Here is a 12,955-nt window from a genome sequence, read left to right as displayed (position 1 = left end):
CTTCTTTCCTCCCATTGCACCTTTGAGTGGTCCAAACATATGGAAATCGCCTGGGGCAAGGTCTGATGAGAATGGTGGGTGAGGAAGACACTCAAAATGCAGGTCTGTGATTGTTCCAACTGTTGTATGCGCAGTGTGGGGCCTCGCACTGTCATGTTGCAAAAGGACACCTGCTGACAGCAGTCCACGTCGCTTTGATTTGATTGCAGGCTGCAGATGATTTTTTAGGAGAACTGTGTATGACGCACTGGTGACAGTGGTCCCTCTAGGCATGTAATGCTCCAAAATGACGCCTTTTTCGTCCCAAAAGAGAGTCAGCATAACCTTCCCTGCTGATGGTTCTGTTCGAAACTTCTTCGGTTTTGATGATGAGGAATGGCGCCATTCCTTGCTCGCTCTCTTCGTTTCCGGTTGGTGGAAGTGAACCCAGGTTTCGACCCCAGTAACGATTCTTGCAAGGAAGCCATTACCTTCTCGTTCAAAGCGCCGAAGAAGTTCTTCACAAGCATTAACACATCGTTCTCTCATTTCAGGAGTCAGCTGCCGTGGCACCCATCTTGCAGACACTTTGTGAAACTGGAGCACATCATGCACAGTGTGGTGTGCTGACCCATGGCTAATCTGTATTAATGCTGCAATGCCATTCAGTGGCAATCGGCGGTTTTCCTTTACTATGGCTTCAGCTGCTGCAATGTTCTGTGGAGTCACAACTCGTTGTGCCTGACCTGGACGAGGAGCATCTTCCACTGAAGTCACACCATTTGCGAACTTCCTACTCCATTCGTGGACTTGCTGCTGTGACAAACATGCATCACCGTACTGAACCTTCATTCGTCGATGAATTTCAATAGGTTTCACACCTTCACTACGCAAATACCGAATAACAGTACGCTGTTCTTTCCTGGTGCAAGTCGCAAGTGGGGCGGCCATCTTTGTACTGATACTGCGACGGTATGTGTGCATCTGCACTATGCTGCTACCTACACGCCATTCTGCACGCTGTTTGTAGCACACTTACCAACTTACAGGATAACGGTGCAAAATTTCGATTTGTTATTACAAATTTAAGGTTTTCATTTGACTCACCCTCGTATATCAGGTTGGTAACTAGTGTAACACCATAGCTCTAATGCTCTACTGATTTATTCTGCCTTTTGTTTTATTTAATGTTACATCGTTGAGTTTCTGTAAATGTTGTTGTATTGAATCGATATCATGAGAGTGTTTCTTCTTTTCTGTGTAAAAAACTTTGATGTCATGGTTTGATTCCATGCAATGTAGTGTATCTATCATTTAAATTCTTTGTCTCATTTGGAGGGAGACAAAACTTACTGTATATAAGTTTAATTTTGTTTAAATAATTTTTTTATAGAAATGTTAATGTGTGCAAAGGCTTTGTTTTATTTAAAATGTTTGTTTGTTGTTATGTAAACTGCTGACCACTTAAGATTCTTAGTTATTCTGTATGGAAGAGGTAGAGTGGTTCCCCTCGGGAACGGAACTTTGTAGTGCGCGCAAGTTGTGGTTGGCCTAGGTAGAAAAGATGGAACAAGAGTCAGTCGGGGACTAGCTAGTAAACTGTGAACTGCCCATGTAAAAGTTGTATATTGTGCTGGCTCCGAGAGAGGCTTTTCCTGACGCCTTCCAATGCCTCGGATGGGTGGATAAATAGCTGGAACTATTCTGGAACTGGTATCTATCATCGCCACCAAGAAGGGACAGAGTGCAGCAATTCTGGCTGCAAATCCACCTACCAATATGCAGCTGCCACCACACTGCGCAATAATTATAATGGAGCACTATAGTAATGTACAGTGAAGGATCAGCTCAATTAATGTCTTAGTGTGCACAAATATAAGGTAACTTATAACTGAATTGATGTACCTACCTTGATTTTTTCCCTATCACAACACCTCTCAAGTTCCTCTCCATTTGAACTATGATTACCGAGTGTCCTAGTTTGTGGAAAAAATAAAACCCTCTGAGCCAAATAGTTAATTAAATAATGTTGTTTGATCTTTGGTAAGAAGAGAGTATTCAGATTTACTGTGGATTTAGTGAAATTGTGGGAGGTAGTAAATGTAGTCTTCTGAAAACCTCCCTGAGATGGAAACAGTCCAATTTAAAGTTTTTTTGGAGTTTCAAAGTCACCTATTTAATCATTTACTTGAAAGTAGAAGACTGTGGTAATAAATACAATTTGCTGTTTCTGTTAAAAATTAAAATTCTTAAAACTGGGGCTTACAAGGTTTTGCTTAGTTAATGATCATAGTGCTGCCTGTAGTAAATTTTAAGAGGTGAGTCAGTTTCTTGTAAATTTGTCAACATTGTGTCCCACTGCAGTAAAAGTCGTGAACTGAAGTTGTGGAAAGTTGGATGCTTGCTAAGCACTTGTTTCTTTTGGGTACTGAAAGTGCATATTAATAGTGTAATAAGATCCACAGGTTATCTTTTACCACTATTTATGAAAACAATAATTTCTTTATTGAAAAGACAGTGAGAAGTAACCTTTTAGTGAATTCCATTTAACTTTCATTCTAAATAGAATAGTATTTAGTTGAGAGATATTTAACCTGTGACCAGTTCATAATTTTGCAGTGAACTACATTTATAATTTTATGTCAGCCAGGAAAATATTTGAACAATAATAATGAACCTATGTCCAATTAATGATTCTGCAGTGAATATTAATAGTAATGTTATGAAGACCATTTAGTTTGAATAAGCCCTAAAAGTAATAGTGTGTTTCCTTATCTGTTATATTTATGCAAATAGTTTGTTCTGCTCTGTTAGCTTCCAAACTTAACCGTGAACATATGCAGGTGTCAGAGTTCGTTGCACTCGCGTGTGGCAAAATATAGGTTGTGTTTGTCCGTTAAGGTTACTCATACTTAATTTCTTGAACAAGAATGTCAATCATCCTCTTGCCTAATTAGGCTGGCGGCAGTTTTCCTTGTTCTCTGAACAGTGTAGATAGGTAAAATATTGTTTGTTACTGTCTGAATATTTACGTAATTCTGACTTTCATTTCCGATAAGCCACCCCCGTTAGGTACAACACGGTCAACATAACAAAATTCCTCTCAGAGGGTAACACCGCTCTGTTGCTTTATACCATAATTACTCTAATAAAATAGTTCTATTTTACAAACTGCCTCCAGTTTCGAGGTTATGGTATAGCAGTAGCGGACTATAGTGTTATACTAGTAGCTGAAATACGACACTAATGTGGAATGATACTACCGGTTAGAATTGATCATTGAAAGTAAAATAGATTTAAAGAAAAAATCTAATTAATAAACCTAAGAAAATTCCTGACGTGAAAAGATTGTGCGACAGACCGCAGATATAGCTGAGACCTTTGCATTTCGCGGGCAGCGCTCTTGTCAATGGAGACATCAGAGTGACGCACACGCGCTCCAAAAAATCAAATCTGACAATATCTTTCTCGTAGTCTTTGAAGCAATGTTGTAGGCTGGAAAACAAGAAATGGAATGAAGATAAAACAAAATGCGAATGCCAATACATGATCACTGTTTTGAGAGAGAAAAGATCCCGGAAAGCCCACGAAGGACAATGCCTGAACAGTATGCAGCTAGAGCGCCGTGCAGGCGGCCGCCGTGCTACTCACCGGCTGTGGAGACGGCAGCGGGCTCAGGCAGCTGGGCAGCGCACCCTCCTCCGCTCACCGGCCATCGGCCTAACAGCGGGCGCGCATCCTGCAACACAACACGGCCGTCTTTTACAGAGCGGATGCACCAGCCGTAGCACATGACAACGGCCACGCGCCGCGTGACCGGAATCTCATATCGCTGACCAAGAGGGCTGCGCTCAGCTAGAGGCCATTCGTAACATCGCACTTCGTCCAGTACCGACTGCTTTGTCACGACTGCGCGTGACTTAAAATACTGGAGAGTTAATACTATGTTATGGACCATTCACACTTTACATCTAACATTAAGAGTTTCGACGGCCATTCAATGATAACTTACAAGGGAACCTCCCCATCGCATCCCCCTCAGATTTAGTTATAAGTTGGCACAGTGGATAGGCCTTGAAAAACTGAACACAGATCACTCGAGAAAACAGGAAGAAGTTGTGTGAAACTATGAAAAAAAATAAGCAAAATATATAAACTGAGTAGTCCATGCGGAAGATAGGCAACACCAAGGATAGTGTGAGCTCAGGAGCGCCGTGGGTCCCGTGGTTAGCGTGAGCAGCTGTGGAAGGAGAGGTCCTTGATTCAAGTCTTCCCTCGAGTGAAAACTTTAATTTTTTATTTTCAGACAATTATTTTGCGAAGCTGCACAGGTACACAGAGCAGTATTGTTTATGTGATCGTGTGTCAATTACCAATGTTCAGGCACTCACACATAATCAACTTCGCTCTCCAAAATTCCAGGACATGTTCAGATTTGCTTGGACATATGCAGGATTTGACGGTCTACACACGGAAAAATTTGAAAACGTTAAAAACATATGTTTTGACAGAGCACAGGGAAAACTGTGTGACTGTGAAACTGTTGCATTCATTTGTTGCAGTTTATGTGACACACTCTTATGTTTTCATCACTATTTTGGGAGTGATTATCACATCCACAAGAAAACCTAAATCGGGAAAGGTAGAAGAATCTTTTTACCCATTCGCCAAGTGTACAAGTTACGTGGGTCGACAACATATTCCTGTCATATGACGCACATGCCGTCACCAGTATCGTATAGAATATATCAGACGTGTTTTCCTGTGCAGGAATCGGTTGACCTATGACCTTTCGATCAAATGTTTTCGGTTCCCATTGGAGAGGCACGTCCTTTCGTCTACTAATCGCACGGTTTTGCGGTGCGGTCGCAAAACACGGACACTAAACTTATTACAGTGAACAGAGACGTCAATGAACGAACGGACAAATCATAACTTTGCGAAAATAAAGAAAGTAAACTTTTCACTCGAGGGAAGACTTGAACCAAGGACCTCTCGTTCCGCAGCTGCTCGCGCTAACCACGGGACCACGGCGCTCCTGAGTTCACACTATCCTTGATGTTGCCTATCTTGCGCATGGACTACTCAGTTTGTATATTATGCTTATTTTTTTCATAGTTCCACACAACTTCTTCCTCTTTTCTCGATTGATCTGTGTTCGGTTTTTCAAGGCCTATCCACTGTGCCAACTTATAACTAAATCTGAGGGGGGTGCGATGGGGAGGTTCCCTTGTTGGTACTAAGACGATTGCCTTTAGAATTACGTATCTGCACAAAACGAACCTTTTTTCCCCCTTCCTTCAGCGGTATGCTGAAAATTTAAGGCTTCGTACCAAATGACGAAGTTAGTTGCACGTAATGCTTTTATTTTTTTCTAATATTTCGGCCAACAAACCCATTTTCCAGTCATTACCTGGACAAACTTAAAAAAGAAAAGAAAATGGAATAAGATATATGAAAAAGAAAGTAACGAGGGACACCGTCGAAACAAGCATAGTAAAATAACTGATGTTGCATAACAAATCGTCCACAGACATCAAAAATCGCCTCGTAAAATAAATAACGTTGTACAGCAACTCGGCCACAATCTAAGAAAGTAATATACGCAACATGAACTTAATGTCTATTGTCGTGGGAGTACACAGGCAGACTGGTGAGACGCGTGTTGAGGCAGTGCATTTTTTTCCCATAGTTAGGCACTAGATCCAAATCAAAAACACAAACATAAATGCAACTGGTGTTATCATTTGATCCCGAATAATACAACAGTTGCGGAACTTGCACCACTATGTTCCGTAAGTTGGAAGAGAAATTTGAAAATTTGAATTTGTATCTTGACTGGTAATAAATTGCTCAAGAATAGTTTTGCGCTACGTGCATACCTGCAAGCGCGTGTAAGCTTGGATTTAAACTGAAAAACTTAACTCTGAAATAAAAACAAAAACATCACAATAAAGGCAGACTGCTGGAAAATCTTTGCCCATCAAAATTTTCAAATGTGTGTGATTTCTTATGGGACTTAACTGCTAAGGTCATCAATCCCTAAGCTTACACACTACTTAACCGAAATTATCCTAAGGACAAACACACACACCAATGCCCGTGGGAGGACTCGAACCTCCGCCGGGACCAGCCGCACAGTCCATAACTGCAGCGCTATAGACCGCTCGGAAAATCCCGTGCGGCATCTTTACCCATCCATGAATTCAAAACCTGTTACGTGGTAACATTAAATAGCATATAAATACAGAAAACTGCAACCAGTCGCCGGCCGGGATGGCCGTGCGGTTCTAGGTGCTGCAGTCCGGAACCGCGGGACTGCTACGGTCGCAGGTTCGAATCCTGCCTCGGGCATGGATGTGTGTGATGTCCTTAGGTTAGTAAGGTTTAAGTAGTTCTAAGTTCTAGGCGACTAATGACCTAAGATTTTAAGTCCCATAGTGCTCAGAGCCATTTGAACCATTTTTTGCAGTCAGTCACGTCTTCCAAATAATTTGTTTAGTGTACTAACTAGATTTTTCAAACGTTTCCAGGCTAATCTTCATATGGTGCACATGAAGGTTGCATAGCGTGATATGGATACTGACTCTGTGATAAGAATGTAGATAAAAGACTTTAAATGTATCGCCATGAGTTATGTGACCAATGGAAATCACAGTGGAAACTGCCAGGTGGATACCAATTACGATGCTTCCCATACTGTCGCAGTAACTAACAGAATTCGTTTTTCGACACAATTCGTCTATAAACATCACTCATGGCGGCATATTTAACTCTTTTTTTGTTTCTTCTTATCACAGAACCTGCGTCGCGCTATGAAATAAACATTCAACCATGTGCACCATCTGAAGATTAGCCTGAAAATTTCTAAAACTAGTTAATGGAATGGACGAATTACTTCATAGACGTGAATGGTTGCAGTTTTCCATTTTTTTGTTGAATTCAAAGTCACGGAGTCTCTAACATTCGTAATTGATGAGCCTTATTCAACTGCGTGCTGGTCGACCATGTATCCTCTTGGAATGCTGTCTACAAGGCGATTAAGAGATTGCAGCTCAAACCTGTTTCACACTTTGACGGCGGCCCCCCTGAGGCCATCCAGTGCGTGAGGAGGGTTCCTGCGACGATGCAGCACTAGTCTGAATCGGTCTAAGCACGCTCAATAGGGGGTCACATCAGCACATGCCTCAACTTAAATTCTGTTTATTCCTGCCTCTTGGACAAACGTGATCACGAGGCGGGCGCAGCGTGCTCGTGCAGCGTCATCTTCGAAAACGAATTCTTCGCCGAAATGCTGGCTTCAGAGCTGGAAGACAGGTTGGAGGATCTTCTCTAGGGACTTCACAGCATCAATAACGAAGAGGGGAATCTGAAATCCGTACACACGAAACCCGCCCAAAACATGGCAGACTCTTTCCTTGCTGACTTCTAGAGGCCACCTTCACATTCCATTAGAGTCGTCACACAACTCCCAGTTACCCTTTAAAAAAGAAAGTGCTTGGGAGCACCTGCGAGACAAGGCCGTGTCACAAGACAGAGGCTGAAAATTTGAATGACCTCACCGTTGTTCAGGCCAATTCTAAGAGTCATTTCCCGTATTAGCAATTCTTTCTGCCGTAAAGTGACAATGCGCGCGAATGTTCTATGCTTGAAACGACTTCGAGGCATGCTGAACAAGTGTGCACACATACGCTGCATTAATGGGTAAACACCAGTTCACACTTTATGTTCCACGAATTTCATGTTTAATTGTCTGCTCTGTTATACCTTTCAGTACCTAATTGCTTTCGATTTTCCACCCCTATGGTCGGCAAATTGGAAGAACGAACAGGTCGCTGTTTAACAAGGTTACACTGATCCGTCTGCAGCGTGCATTTTTAATCAACAGCCACGCAGAGGGCAGACGTGCCCAAGTAGTGTTCATTTTCAGACTAAATCATTAACACTGTACAGAATACAGAACTCAATAATTCATATAATTAAGTGAAGAAACGAACACGAACTACGATAACTGCAAGTTGCACTGCAGTGCTAGACAGGAAATTAATTAACTGCTCGCCTGTACATGAGATGTAGCTGTCTTTCGAGGAAGGCTGCTTTCCAACCACAATAGCTGCTCGCCCTTCGGTTTACCGACAGACTATACCCCCCCCCCCCCCCTAGTGAAAGACGCGGTACCAAATTAACTGTCTAATACTAATATGTAACCTGAATTCCTTCATCCATTGTAACTTCTGGTGGGAGAACAACTCCGCACTGATCTGGCGTATTAACAGTCTTGTGATTGCTGCTCTGCCACCAATGGAGATAGAGCCATTAATATCAACAGTGTAGAGTCAGCATCTCATGTTGAGTGCGCAAATTTAGGCGACAAAACAGGACACAGAAATGAAATAACAAGCAATACGGATTTTTGCATCGATACTGCACACTTTCCGTGGAGGGAAAACTCAGACGTCGCGAGCTAATGACAATGCACGGGAAAGTAGGCAATGAGATGGATTAAAGGTAAAGCTATGCTAACCTACTGAACAGCGCAATTCAGAACACCTACCTTTGCACGGCTTAATTCTACCTACCTGTGTAAAAATGTTTTGCAGTTTCTCTCTGGAGAGAGATATCACAGCGTGTCAAAATACAGTGCAGACTATATTCCTAATTACACGACCTACAGAGAAATTATTCTCCATCAAACCGAGAAAGAAATAAATTAAACACAATGTGAGACTTGCTATCAAAAGCGTCGAATCAGAAACAACCCAGCAATTTTCCGTGTATACAATGAAATATGGAACAACAACTGAAGCAATACGTACTTTTTAAGGCTTTCCAGGCGTACCAAATGTTTATGGAGTTATAAGGTCGGGCATCGACTGGCGCTATTTGACACAGTGGCTGCGAGCCCCAGTAATTATTTTATTTCCTTAATAATAAAAATATATACATAGTCTCTGGGTACATCCTAAAAATATGACAACGACAGACGGAAAGCATTTAGATAAAAACACGCATCTAGTACTTGGCGAAGCTTCCCACAATCCGAACGTTGGTTTGAACTCCGCAGTATTTTACTAGGAATATTCCTAATGAAGGTGGTATGCCCTTGCCTTTCTCCGATCTTCGACTTCACTTACGCACCTAGTTATACAAGGACCTACACTCCAACGCGGACTTCGTAGCCTGGTGCAACTTGACAATTTTCACACTATGTCACTGATAGAGGTGAAAGAAGGGATGTAAATCACGAAAATTCCTAGAATCTACTGCCTGAGTTTGCCATATGAAATCCACTGAGTCACACCCAGTATTTCTATTTAACAGTTATTTGTTCACAACAACCAAGATCTCCATATGACGAGTTTTCCTTAGTTTGCGAAATATGGTTGCACGTTTCCCTAATTCTCTGTGTAGTGTTGGCAGAAGAGCCAACACTGTTTTTTCTAGAGGAGGCCGAAATGCACGCGTTTAATTACACGCTGACTGGCGTGAGGTCTGGAACAGGTCAGAGAAATAAGACTAGCAAAACAGGAGGTAACTGGTAGAATACTTAACTTTAATCCACAATTGTAGAACATCTCTCGTTACGGTACATGCTTCATAATATTAATTATCAATTGAATACGGCGCCTTGCTAGGTCGTAGCAAATGTAGCTGAAGGCTATGCTAACTATCGTCTCGGCAAATGAGAGCGTATTTGTCAGTGAACCATTGCTATGAACGTCGGCTGTACAACTGGGCGAGTGCCAGTACGTCTCTCTAGACCTGCCGTGTGGTGGCGCTCGGTCTGCTATCACTGACAGTGGCGACACGCGGGTCCGGCGTATACTAATGGACCGCGGCCGATTTAAAGGCTACCACCTAGCAAGTGTGGTGTCTGGCGGTGACACCACACTCTGCACATAGCAGATGTGGTTCTCATGTTTAGGAGAACGCCTGCATTATCTTCATGTCGTCATGACACGACGAGGACCGTTACCTGACGTCGGACTCCAGTGTGGTTTTCTTCTAATCCGACAGTACAGAGGGCGGAAATAATTCAGAGATGGGCATAATAGTACTCAAAACGACTAGGTAATTCAATAACAGCTCATTACTGACACAAAAAACACTGCGGCGAAAGTGAATCGAATAACACACATCGCAGGATAACAACAAAAAAAGGGCGGCCGGAACGTATGTGGCGATGGGAGCGCAAGGACGAAAGTAGCTCTCACATGACGTGTCACTGCCAAGTAACATACACTATGTGATCAAAAGTATCCAGACACTCCCAAAAACATACGTTTTTCATATTAGGTGCATTGTGCTGCCACCTACTGCCAGGTACTCCATATCAGCGACCTCAGTAGTCATTAGACATCGTGAGAGAGCAGAACGGGGCACTCCGCAGAACTCACGGACTTTGAACGTGGTCAGGTGACTGGGTGTCACTTGTGTCATACATCTGTACGCGAGATTTCCACACTCCTAAACATCCCTAAAACGTGAAGGGACACGTACAGCACAAAAGCGTACAGGTCAACTCCGTCTGTTGACCGACAGAGACCGCCCACAGTTGCAGAGGCTCGTAATGTGTGGCATGCAGATATCCATCCAGACCATCATACAGGAATTCCAAACAGCATCAGGATCCACTGCAAGTACTATGACAGTTCGGCGGTACGTGAGAAAACTTGGATTTGATGGTCGACCGGCTGCTCATAACCCACACATCACGCCGGTAAATGCCAAACGACGCCTCGCTTGGTGTAAGCAGCGTAAACATAGGACGATTGAACACTGGAAAAACGTTGTGTGCAATGACGAATCACGATGCACAATGTGGCGATTCGATGGCAGAGTGTGGGTATGGCGAATGCCCGGTGAAAGTCATCTGCCACTGTGTGTAAGGCCAAAACTAAAATTCGGAGGCGGTGGTGTTATGGTATGGTCGTGTTTTCCATGGAGGGGGCTTGCACCCCTTATTGTTCTCCGTGGCACTATTACAGCACAGGCCTACATCGATGTTTTAAGTACCTTTTTGTTTCCCCTTATTGAAGAGCAATTCGGGGATGGCGATTGCATCTTTCAACACGATCGAGCATCTGTTCATAACCCACGGCCTGTGGCTGAGTGGTTACACGACAATAACATCCCTATAATGGACTGCCCTGCACAGAGTCCTGACCTCTGAGATGTTTGGAAACGCCGATTTCGTGCCAGGCCTCATCGACCGACAGCGATACCTCTCCTCAGTGCAGCACTCCGTGAAGAATGAGCTGCCATTTCCCAAGAAACCTTCCAGCATCTGACTGAATGTATGCCTGCGAGAGTGGAGGTTGTCATCAAGGCTAACGGCGGGCCAACGCCATACTGAATTCCAGCATTAGCTATGGAGGGCGCCAGGAACTTTAAAGTTATTTTCAGCCAGGTGTCCGGATACTTTTGGTCACATAGTGTAGCTCGATTAAACTTGGGCCGTACACGGAAAGAACTACTATAGTGTAGTACAGAAGGCAAATGAAATAAATACGCAATGAGACGAACAGAAAGGACAGTTTTTTTTTTTCAAAAGCCATAACTGCACTCAAATCATCGCAATTCACGATGGTCTCCTGTACATTAGAAAAGGTGGGACATCGGTCTTAATGGGATGTGTGATCACCATTGACGACAGTGCATGCTATGCAACGTGCTCCTACGCTAGTCCCAAGTTAGGTAACGAGTTCTCGATATCTCCACATCTCCAACAGCGCTACTGAGAACTGCAGGATGGTCGCTGGTGCATGTGCACATGCTGCTATAAGTCTTACCAACGTATCCCACACATGTCCTATGTTGTTTAAGTTGGGGGAAGGGAAACGGGGGGGTTGTTTTGGGGGAGGAGACCAGACAGCGAGGTCATCGGTCTCACCGGATTGGGGAAGGACGGGTCAGGAAGTCGGCCGTGCCCTTTCAAAGGAACCATCCCGGTATTTGCATGGAGCGATTTAGGGAAATCAGGGAAAACCTAAATCAGGATGGCAGGACGCAGGATTGAACCGTCGTCCTCCCGAATGCGAGTCCAGTGTGCTAACCACTGCGACACCTCGCTCGGAAGGGAAAGGCCAGTTCATTCACCGAATGTCTTCTCGTTCCATGAGCTGCTCCACCTGCGCTGCTCGATGCTGTAGCGCATCGTTATCCATAAAAATGTAGTCAGGTCAGAATGCACCTCTGAAAACACGCACGCAGTGTGCAGCACTATTTAAGACGATCGACGCGTGACTAAGGGGATGGCAGAGAGTAGAGGTATAGAGAGAAATCCTTAGACACATCGAACACTGTAATGCAAAGATCTGTTCGCGATAGATTCCGCACAGGTCGACTGAAGCTTTAACACAGGCGCGTCTCAATTGGTGGATGAAAATGCTCCAAAAATTTGACCGAGGACATGGGAAATCAGTATACACCTTAACAAGAGACGAACATTTTATATATTTGTACGAACCGTAAGGAGCAGTCATCGATGGAGGGGTGTTTAAAGTTGGACCTAAATAAAGAAAAATGGTTCTTTCGCTTAGCACTTTCAGGAAAATGAGCGTTTATTTCTTTGATACACTGGACATATCGCAATCACTGTTTTAGAGGATAGAAACACTATGCACTCAATGGCTCACTACTGACAATGTTGAATGGGATAACATCGCATCATTCTTGATCATGGGAATGCCAGGTGTAGCAGCGCATCAAACACATTGATGATCTGAGGGGGAAGAAATGCAGTTAATGCCTCATTGCACGTAATCATGTGATTTATGGCCTAATTACTTTTTTTACGCATGGTAACAAAAAGAAGTGCTTAAATCTTCATCAACTGCAAAAGCTGCTGAATGCTAACAGAATCATCTTCTTGAGGTTCGAACATCGAAGTGTAAAGTATGAACTGGGGCCAATGCAAGCGAAAATGGTAAATTTGAAAGGGAAATATTTTGAGTAAAATAAAAAATAAAACAAT

At 43.3% G+C, this 12,955-nt stretch overlaps 1 protein-coding gene across 1 annotated transcript in view; it reads right to left on the bottom strand.

The window, feature by feature from the left end:
• Positions 1 to 12,955, bottom strand: part of LOC126418457 (homeobox protein PKNOX1-like) — a 714,504-nt gene that overhangs the window by 413,632 nt on the left and 287,917 nt on the right. The window contains exon 2 of the mRNA XM_050085224.1: positions 3,631 to 3,718. The gene's annotated coding sequence lies outside the window, so the exon portion shown is untranslated. The remainder of the gene's footprint in view (positions 1 to 3,630; positions 3,719 to 12,955) is intronic.

This window comes from Schistocerca serialis, chromosome 9 (assembly GCF_023864345.2).
Source record: "Schistocerca serialis cubense isolate TAMUIC-IGC-003099 chromosome 9, iqSchSeri2.2, whole genome shotgun sequence".
Classification (NCBI taxonomy): domain Eukaryota; kingdom Metazoa; phylum Arthropoda; class Insecta; order Orthoptera; family Acrididae; genus Schistocerca; species Schistocerca serialis.
The sequence above is the reverse complement of the archived record's forward strand: the minus strand, read 5'-3'. Positions and strand labels throughout refer to the sequence as shown.